This window comes from Ailuropoda melanoleuca, chromosome 9, assembly GCF_002007445.2.
Source record: "Ailuropoda melanoleuca isolate Jingjing chromosome 9, ASM200744v2, whole genome shotgun sequence".
Classification (NCBI taxonomy): Eukaryota; Metazoa; Chordata; class Mammalia; order Carnivora; family Ursidae; genus Ailuropoda; species Ailuropoda melanoleuca.
Genome location: NC_048226.1, coordinates 101,507,042 through 101,516,197, shown reverse-complemented (window position 1 = coordinate 101,516,197; position 9,156 = coordinate 101,507,042). Strand labels below are relative to the sequence as shown.

Below are 9,156 nucleotides of genomic sequence, written 5' to 3'. Positions count from 1 at the left end.
CCCACAGCCACACTGCCTGAGAGCAGGGATTTGGACCCAGACAGTCAGTGCTTTGAGGCCATGCTGGTCAGCCTGATCCGGGAAGAGAGCGCTCTGGGATTCAAGGGTGCAGGCCATCCCCAGGGCCTGCCAACTGGCCAGGACCCCCACCCTGCATGCAGGACCCTCGGGGCCCAGCACTGTCCTCCTGCCCTCCTGCCCCGTGGCCCTCTGTGTGCGTAGGCACTTTGCTCCTCCAGCCTCTGTCCTTGGTGCTTCCTCCACTCTGAGCATGCTTTCCTCCATTCAGCAGTTCCTAGCCGAGGACCCACCCAAGTGCCGGCTCATTCATCAGTCAGCAAGTATTAATGAGCACCTAGTACATGCCAGGAAGTGTCACACCTCAGGGGCACGGAAATGAATAAAACAGAGGAGCAGAGAGAGCCCTGACCCCCTGGGTGGGGCTGGAGCAGCCAGGACCAGAGGAACCGCAGCAGCGGCTGGGGTGGGAAGGGGGCAGCAGCCGCGTCACGCCAGCTTGCAGGCACCGTGTGGGCTTTGCAATTTCAGGAGGCAGTGACTCAATCTGATTTGTGTTTTCAAAAGATGACCCTGGCTATTGCACAGTGAAGGGGTTGGGGGGTGAAGAGTGGAGGCAGGGGCCGGTGCGGAGGGCAGCAGTGAGCCCCCAGGGAGGGACGATAGGGGCAGCAGCTAGGAGGCAGAGGCCTGGGCACAAGTGACGGATTCATAGCATAAAACTGGCTGGACTTGGCGGTGGCTGGAACAGATGCGGAGAGCCAGGGAGGAGGCGCCAGGATGCACAGCCAAACGCTGGCCTGAGTGAGGGGCCAGGGAGCTGAGCCCTTGGGTTGGGGAAGACGGTGGCAGGAACGGGCTTGAGGGAGAGGCAAGAGCCCCAGGAGCTACACGTGGGACATGAGAAGATTGAGAAAAGACTCTTCTGAAGCCAACATCTCATCAGCCCGCCAGGATTGCAGGGCTGGAGGAAATCCTGCCCCGCACCCCTGGCCCTGGAAGCTTGTGTCTCCCATGGTGATCCCTGCTGGTTTCCTTGGCTTCCGTTCAGCAACTCTCGACAGACCAGTGTTGCTAGGATTTCCTCCAAGCTGGGCACTGACTTAGCCCCTGCATCAGTGCCGTCCACACAGATGTATCCACTGGACTTGAGGGCCCTGAGGGAGGCCCAGCCTCCCAGAGGAGACGTTCACAGACCGGGGGCCAGGTGCTGGGCACTTGGGGACAGGGCTGAGTCTTCGAGAAGACCCTTTCCATGCCCCAGCCCTGCAGTCTCCCGTTCCCCTGTCTCCACTTACGGCTCATCCCCCACCTCCCAAGGCTGATTAGGAAGCCAGACTTCAAAAGTACTCTGAAAACTCCCAATTAGTGTAAAAATATTCATCCATTTTCTTTGTGAGTGCTCCATGTTTCGGATGAACTGCTTCGGCCCCCTCAGCATCCCGGGGATGTAGCCTTAGCCAGCGCGCGTTGGAACCCGGGAGCTTCTCCAAGGTCAGGCCGGAGTGGGAGGCAGGGCTGCAGGGGGACCCCTGTCTCCCAGGCTGGGGCTGGCACGCACCACCCGGCTCAAAGATCCCTGCAGGCTCCTGGGCGGGATCGATACGCCGGGCGCTGTGGACACTCACCCCGCTCTCCCTTTGCAGCCTGGGTAATTGGGCACAGGAAGCACCAATACTTGGTTCAGATGCCAGGAAGTGGAAAATTTTCTAATCTGTCACGCAAAGTCTCCCTTTCTCCTTGTACATTTTTCCCCCAACAGGAAAAGACTTTTCATTTGGAATCCTTCCGATGCAGATGTGTGAAGACTCCGGTAGCGACATCTCGGGGACTGAGCGTCTTCTATTGATTGGAAAACACAGCTCCCGCGAGGGTGCACAGCAGAGGGGGGGTTCCTGGGCCGGGTGGCAGGAGCAGCCGCGGGGCCTCAGCGCCCCCTGGGAGCCGGAGCCGGTACTGCGCCAGCCCACAAGGGGGTGGCTGGCCTGGGAGCTGCAGGATGTGCTGTGGGCCCTGGGGAAGACCTGCTTTTCGGTGGAGACCACAGGAAGGGGAACCATGCCACGTCCACCCCCAGTGGCTCTGGGCAAATCTCGTCATCTCTCTGCTGCCCAGCTTCCCCACCTGTAAAATTGGGGGGAAGCCTGGGTGCACCCCAGGGACCTTTCAAATCAGCTGTGTGACCTTCAGAAAGCCACGAGACCTCTCTGTATTCTTGGTGGGCAGGGTGAGTCATACACAGGGCTGCTCGGAGGAAGCAGGGAGATCGCGGGCAGAAGACTGCTGAGCACAGCCCTCCTGGTGTCCGATCGATGGACGCAGCCAGCCTTGGGTCCCTCCAGGTGTGACGAGCAGGCAGGAAAACACACGATCGAGGACCAGTGGCACGGCTTAGAGCCTGGGCATCAAGGACAGACAGGATGTCACTGACGGGAACAAGCCTTGCCCCCGCCGCCTCTCAGTGCATCCAGCCTGCGCTGCGGGAGCGCTGGTCCCAGTTGTGAGCCCCTGAGCTTCCCCTGGACAAGCGTCCCCAGTGCCGGGACGGCTTGCCCAGCATCTGTCCCAGGAACCCTGTCCCCACTGTCAATCCACCTGCGTGGAGTGGAAGAGTTGTCACCAGCCCGGACAGAAGGAGCTAGAAGGCAGGTATGCTGCCCAAGGCCAGAGCTCTTCCCCCACGAGGAGGGAACATGTGCATGGGGGTCCTCAGACTGGCCGAGGGGCTAGAAATGCAGGGCTGGGGCGTGGGGAGGTTGTTCTGAGACTGGTTTACAGATGGGAGGTGGAGGGGAAGGACCGGGCAGGTGGGGGAGAAGAGAACAGGGGGGGCAGAGGAGCCTCCTGGAGGCCACCCCCAACTTCTCAGTCAGTCTGTGCTCGCCCTACCCCACATCCATCTTCCCCACCCTTCCAGTCCCATCCCTTCAGTGAAAGAGCATCATCCCTGGCCGCTGGGCCCTTAGGCCCCCAAATCACCCAGGGGCTTTCAGGACCTCGGTCTTCGGAACTCTGGATGGGGCCCACAACACGTTTACTGTGATGTGGTGGGGGTCACCAGCTCTGCTAGATGTCAGGCAGGGTGAACCTCGCTCTGTCCATCCTTTGGTATAGGCCGGCTCACTCCCTGCACCCCCCAGTGTTCCCGCAGGGGTGGCTGAACCACAGTCACGGAGTCCGGCCCAAGAGCTCATCAGTCGCTGGCTATCACTATGGCTGGTGGTATTTCTCTGCCGGTCTTGCAAGGAGCTTGAGAGGTTCGAATAGTACCAGTTCTTTCTGTCCCCCTGAAATGGCCTCTCAGTAGAACAAGCAGCCAATGGGCAGCCATCCTGTGCACGCCAGGCGAGCAGAACGGGCACGTGGTAGCTAAGCCTGGGGAAGGCCAGGGCGGTGAGGGCCAGCCGGGGTGAGGGGTGCTCAGGGGTCCAGGGGGGGACACCTCCAGGCAGGGACAGCACAGAGGGTGGACCAGGAGCCAGCAGAGATGAGGGTCCCAGCAGGCAGGCCCCACGGAAGGAGCGAGGGTTGGCTGCTTCCAGGGCCTGGGCAGGTCATCATTGGGGGGGCCCAGGAAGGGGGAGGTCGCTGGGAGGGGACGAGGAGAATTCTGGGCTGGATGGAGGCATCAGCCTGGGGGAGGGAGTGAAGGCTCAGGGCTGGAGATTCCTCACAGGAGGGAGAAGACGGGAACCCACTCTGCACAGAGGAAGCTTCTGTTGCTGGGTGCTGTCTCCATGGGGAGGAGGGCGTGAGCAATGAGCCCCCGTCCCCCGCCCTCACGAGAACATTCTAAGGCATGGTGGTTATGCAGAGCAGATGGACGGACCCTGGCCCCGACACATCTGGACGGGACAGCTGTGTCCTGCAGGCCTCAGAGGCAGTGATCTCACGGGTGGAGACCACAGGGGTGGCAGGAGTGGGGGACAACTTTACGTTGAACTGGGAGGAAACTGTTCACATCACAGTTCCCCAGGGCACAGCTTCCTGGGAAGCCCTCACTTCTTGTGCTCGGAACCCCGGGTGGAGACCATGTGGCTGGAGTGCATCCCCCCACACCCCCCCTGCCCAGCACAGGGTCCGTGACTGGCCAGCAGTCAGTGGGTGCAGCCCCTCTGGGAGTCCAGCCGAGAGCAGGGAAGGCTGGCCTGATCCACAGACCCCAGCCCGAAGGCAACAGTGACAGGCAGAGCGCCGCTGCCAGGCCCAGGGTCCCTCCCTTCCTGAGGTCGGATGGGGCACAGGGGCCACCAGCTCCCCCACCCTCCTGCCCCCTGCTCCCCTGAGTAGACAGGAAACCCAGGCTCAGACCTCTGCCTGACAAAAAGCAAACAAAAAAACCAAACAAAGCCACAAATTCTCTTCTAAACGAGAAGGCTGCCCGCGACCCCCGGGGGGAGGGTGCTGGGGAGGGCGGTGGAGAGCAAATCTGCCCCCGCGCCTGCAGTTACCGTGATTCAAGCCCGAAAAGGCTGCTTTATTAAAAATCATCCATCTGCGTTGTGGGGTGAGTTAGGGCGCACATCTCTCGTGGAGAACGTGTGGGGCTTTTCCAAGTTCATATAAGCAGCAGTGCCCTCTGCCTCCACACGGCAGCGGGCGGCAGGCGGGCTGCTCTGTGACCGTGATGGCGACCCGAGGCCCCCGCCAGGACCCGGCTGGGCGAGGGCGGGAGCCTCACTCCTACCTGTGCGGAGAACACCAAGGTCGTCTAGTGGAGCCAGGACCCCCAGGGTCACGAAGGCCATGGAAGGTTCCCACGGTGCCACTCAGCAGCGCGGGGAGGGGACTTGGGCATGGCATCTAGGGTCCCCACTACACAGATGGGAGCACTGAGGCCCCACCAGCTCCCAGGCCAGGGACAAGCCCCACCTATCTCCAGCTTTGTGGTCCCTAGCGCCTGGCCTCCACTCTGCCCCACTCCACGCCAAGTGCCCTGCCACACTCCCGACAGGCAGCGGAGTCAGAGGCCTTGGAGATGAGGAAATGAGCACAGAGAGGTGAAGGAACTTGCCCAAGGCCACACAGCTCAGAAGCAGATCTGCTCCGTGTCATTGCCTGTGTGACACTGAGGGGGCTGCGGCCAGGCCCGCAGGATGGAGCCCCTCCCTGTCAGGCAGCCCCCACGGCTTCCGGAGGTCGCGGTGAGGCTCTGGGCCCAGGCTGTCCCCAGGGCTTGGCAGAGACCCATTCACATGGGTCCTTCATCCAACAAGATAATTCTGTTTACTCGGAGACACCTTCCTGACCATCTGATGCCTAGTTTATGAGGTGAGAGGGCCGCAGCCGCGCGACCCTCCCAGATCTCTCTGCTCATTAAACTGTTTGTGATCTAATAAGTCACGGCGAGACACTCCGTTCCAGGGAGCTTTTCATTTCCTCGCTGACATTTGGAGTGAGACAGAGTGCCGGGCTGGCCCATGGCCGTGGGACTCCTGGTGTCAGAGTGGAAAGGGCCCGGGAGCCGTCCATGCTACCCCCCAACCCCACAGACAGGGGCAGGGGACCTGCAGGGAGCCCTGCCCTGCCTAACACCTGGCAGACCACAGCTCGGATCCCTTTCTGCCAGGAGCCCCACAGGAGAGAAGACAGCCCTCCCTGCAAAGGTGGGGATGGGAAGGGCGGGTTCTCTGAGAAGCCAGGTGAGGGCAGTGCTTGTCCCACAGGGCAAGGCCCGGGCACAGGCGGGGCTGGAGGTGGGGCTGTGTGGAGCCTCTCCTCGAACCACAGACACCTTGCAGGGGATGCTGGGACCACGACCAGCCTGGGGCCCCCAGAGCACAGGGGTTTGCTGGATTTCTCCAAGGTCTGGAGGAGGGGGCGCAGCAAGGAGTAACAGGTGTAGATGAGACCGCTGGATTGCTGGGATCCGTGACAGGAGTGAAGGAACCCAGATTGCAGGAGAGCGGTCAGGTTGGGGATTCGGGCCAGAGCTGTTCACCAGCGCATCTGGGCTCAAGGTCCCGGGTCCGCCCACCCACCCACACCAGCCCATGCACTCTGACAGCCGCATGCAGGGGACCCCCACATGACCGTGGTCATTTGATCATGGCTTGTGTGACATTAGTGGCTCAGCGTCTCTCTCCCCCATACCTGGACTCCCGTGGGGGAGGGCTCCGTCTGCCGGGCTCCCTGTTGTGGCCGCGTGCCGCACACACCTGGCCCGGGGAATGCCCAGGGAACAGGCAAGGCGGGGAAGGCCCACCTCGCACCCTCCTCCACCTGCATGCTCCACCAGTCATTACGGACCCCCTGCAGGCTCCAGACACATGAGATGTGGCTCCCCAGCTTACAAACTCCGCAAAAGAGCAGCGCTTCTAGGAGCAGTGTTTCCAAGCAACGGGGTCATGGCTGCACTCCCACCTGTGTGTGTAGGAATGTGCACATATGTGACACGTCACGCGTGTGCACACACACACGTGTGCACACTTGTGTCCTGACAGGATGCTGGGGACCCCGGACTGACCTCCTGGTTATGGTAATACACCAAGGGTCAGTGCAAGGCCTGTCAGACATGGATCATGGCCAGCCAGCCTGTCCGCCCTTGGAAGCGTGCTGTTCCAGGGGCGGGGACTGGTCCACATGCACCATCGCCCCGGGCTGCAAGCCCTCCTGGATTTCCGGGGCCACCCTGTGCCTGTCTGTGGAGGCCGGTCTGCTGCACCCAACCTCCAGGCACCCTGAGGACTCCTCCGGGTTCCCCTGGTGAAGTGAAGGGAGCTGGGGGACCCTGCTCCAGGGCACCCTGTCCCTCTGTCCCACGGGGACACAGCTGCAGGGAATCTGCCACGTTCACCCGGAGTTAGAAACTCCTTTGATGGATTGGGGTTCCAATTGGGGCATCTTCTCCGTGATAACAGGGACTTTCAAGCCACCTGGAGAGCTTATTCAGGGGGACCCTGCTCCCTGGAGACCAGGAGAGAGAGGGCAGCGAGAGAACAGTCACCATGGTAACGCCTTAGCAATGAGAGCGTGTCTTCCCACCCATCCAATTAAAGGGCTATTTCCAGGGTCCCTACTATGTGCCAAGGCCTAGGCTAAGGGTGCTCAGAGCGGGGGTGGGTTGGGAGGAAGAGAGAAATCTGCCCTCCACCCTGAAAGCCTCCCTGTCTGTAAGACACCACACATACCTCACGCACAGCAGGCCTGGCCACAGAGCCCTGCATGCAGTAGGCACTCAATGGATGCTTCCTGAATCAAAGAAAAAGGTACGTGAGCAGGTTAATAGTCGTCACAGAGCACCTTTCACCCCTGAGTTACCCTGTGGGCAATCTACCCTCACCACCCTCTCACCTGGGGACACGTCTGTCCTCTGGGCCACTGGCTCCGAGGACACTGAGCAGGGTGGGGGCCGGAAGGAGGCCTGGGCCCACTGCCAGACGCCGTGAGTGTGAGCAAGTTCCCTTATGTGCAAAGCTCGTGGGGAAATCCAGGTCTGGACTTCGAGAGGCTCTAAAGTGGGGTCGCCAGTACAGAGTCGGAGGGACCGCTGGGTGCTGTAAGAGCACAGCCCCCACTCGAGACCACCCCTCCTGCCTGGAAGCCCACCTCCTACAGGCGCCTGAGGAGGAACGTGGGGAAGCAGAGCCAGCGGCCTGAGGACAGGAATGAGAAAGTGGGGCTCGGGGCCTCCAGTGGGGCTCGGGCCCTCCAGTGGGGCTCGTCAGTGCGTCTGTGCCCAGAGGGCGAATTTGTCACCTGCAGGACAGCTGGCCGGGCAGTGAGCGGTCCCCATGGGCCTGCCACACACCTAGTCCCACAGGGCGGCTGCGGCTGTCCGGCTCCCCAGTGGGGTCGGACTGCTGGGAATCCGGCTGACCCAGGCATCCCCGAGGCTGCCCCGAGCCCCTGCAGAGACAGAGCAGTCCCGGCAGGACCGGCGTATGTCACGGCCAGCCTTATCTGGCCCTGCCCAAGCTCGTGAGCAGCACTTAGTCCTTAACACTGCGAAGGAGTCAAGCCACCGAAGGATGAATCTTCTGCCTGTTGTGGGAAGGACAAGCGACTCCTCTCGCGGACGGCCTGGGCTCGGCTTGCGTTCAGGAGACACATGGGGTCCACACGATGAAGGACGTAGGGCATTGGGGGTGGCCCGCTCCAGGAACGCGTGTGGAGGGGCTCGGTGCGGGAGGGGTCTGGCAGGAGGCACACAGGCTGTCAGGGTCCAGTAGCAGCCACAGGAGAGCCAGGGAGGAGCTCAGAGACGCAACTCAGAAGCATCCAGTTCTGACAGCCCGAATCCCTGAGCACAGCCCAGTCTGTTCTCAAATCCACAGTCCCAGGCTCGGGGCCACCATGGGACTCCCAGGGCTTTCAGGGGGCCAGTGTCTCCAACCCAGGGGACCCAGCCTCGAAGGTCCCTTGAAGAAGAACAGAACGAGTACTAGCGGGGGAGGGGGGGTTTGCTGGCCACCATGGCCACAAGGAGGAGCACAGCCCTGTTCCAGCGTGTTCCCAGGCCCAGGACCCACAGTGGTGGCAGAGCACACACATCGTTCCCTCCATTACCGGGCCGTGCGGCTCTGGGCCCCCNAAAAGACTTTTCATTTGGAATCCTTCCGATGCAGATGTGTGAAGACTCCGGTAGCGACATCTCGGGGACTGAGCGTCTTCTATTGATTGGAAAACACAGCTCCCGCGAGGGTGCACAGCAGAGGGGGGGTTCCTGGGCCGGGTGGCAGGAGCAGCCGCGGGGCCTCAGCGCCCCCTGGGAGCCGGAGCCGGTACTGCGCCAGCCCACAAGGGGGTGGCTGGCCTGGGAGCTCCAGGATGTGCTGTGGGCCCTGGGGAAGACCTGCTTTTCGGTGGAGACCACAGGAAGGGGAACCATGCCACGTCCACCCCCAGTGGCTCTGGGCAAATCTCGTCATCTCTCTGCTGCCCAGCTTCCCCACCTGTAAAATTGGGGGGAAGCCTGGGTGCACCCCAGGGACCTTTCAAATCAGCTGTGTGACCTTCAGAAAGCCACGAGACCTCTCTGTATTCTTGGTGGGCAGGGTGAGTCATACACAGGGCTGCTCGGAGGAAGCAGGGAGATCGCGGGCAGAAGACTGCTGAGCACAGCCCTCCTGGTGTCCGATCGATGGACGCAGCCAGCCTTGGGTCCCTCCAGGTGTGACGAGCAGGCAGGAAAACACA

At 61.7% G+C, this 9,156-nt stretch overlaps 1 long non-coding RNA gene across 4 annotated transcripts in view; it reads right to left on the bottom strand.

The window, feature by feature from the left end:
• Positions 1–1,046: 1,046 nt before the first annotated feature.
• LOC117803831 overlaps positions 1,047–9,156 on the bottom strand; it is a 12,604-nt gene continuing 4,494 nt past the window's right edge. Inside the window, exons 1-4 of one of the 4 annotated variants that reach the window (XR_004627951.1) lie at positions 7,312–7,886; positions 7,149–7,209; positions 6,112–6,381; positions 1,047–2,416 (exon numbers count right to left, since the gene is read on the bottom strand). This is a non-coding gene — a long non-coding RNA (uncharacterized LOC117803831). Of the gene's footprint in view, positions 2,417–4,474; positions 6,382–7,148; positions 7,210–7,311; positions 8,486–9,156 lie in introns of those variants that run through there. The other 3 variants (XR_004627950.1, XR_004627953.1, XR_004627952.1) reach the window with 3 other exon arrangements.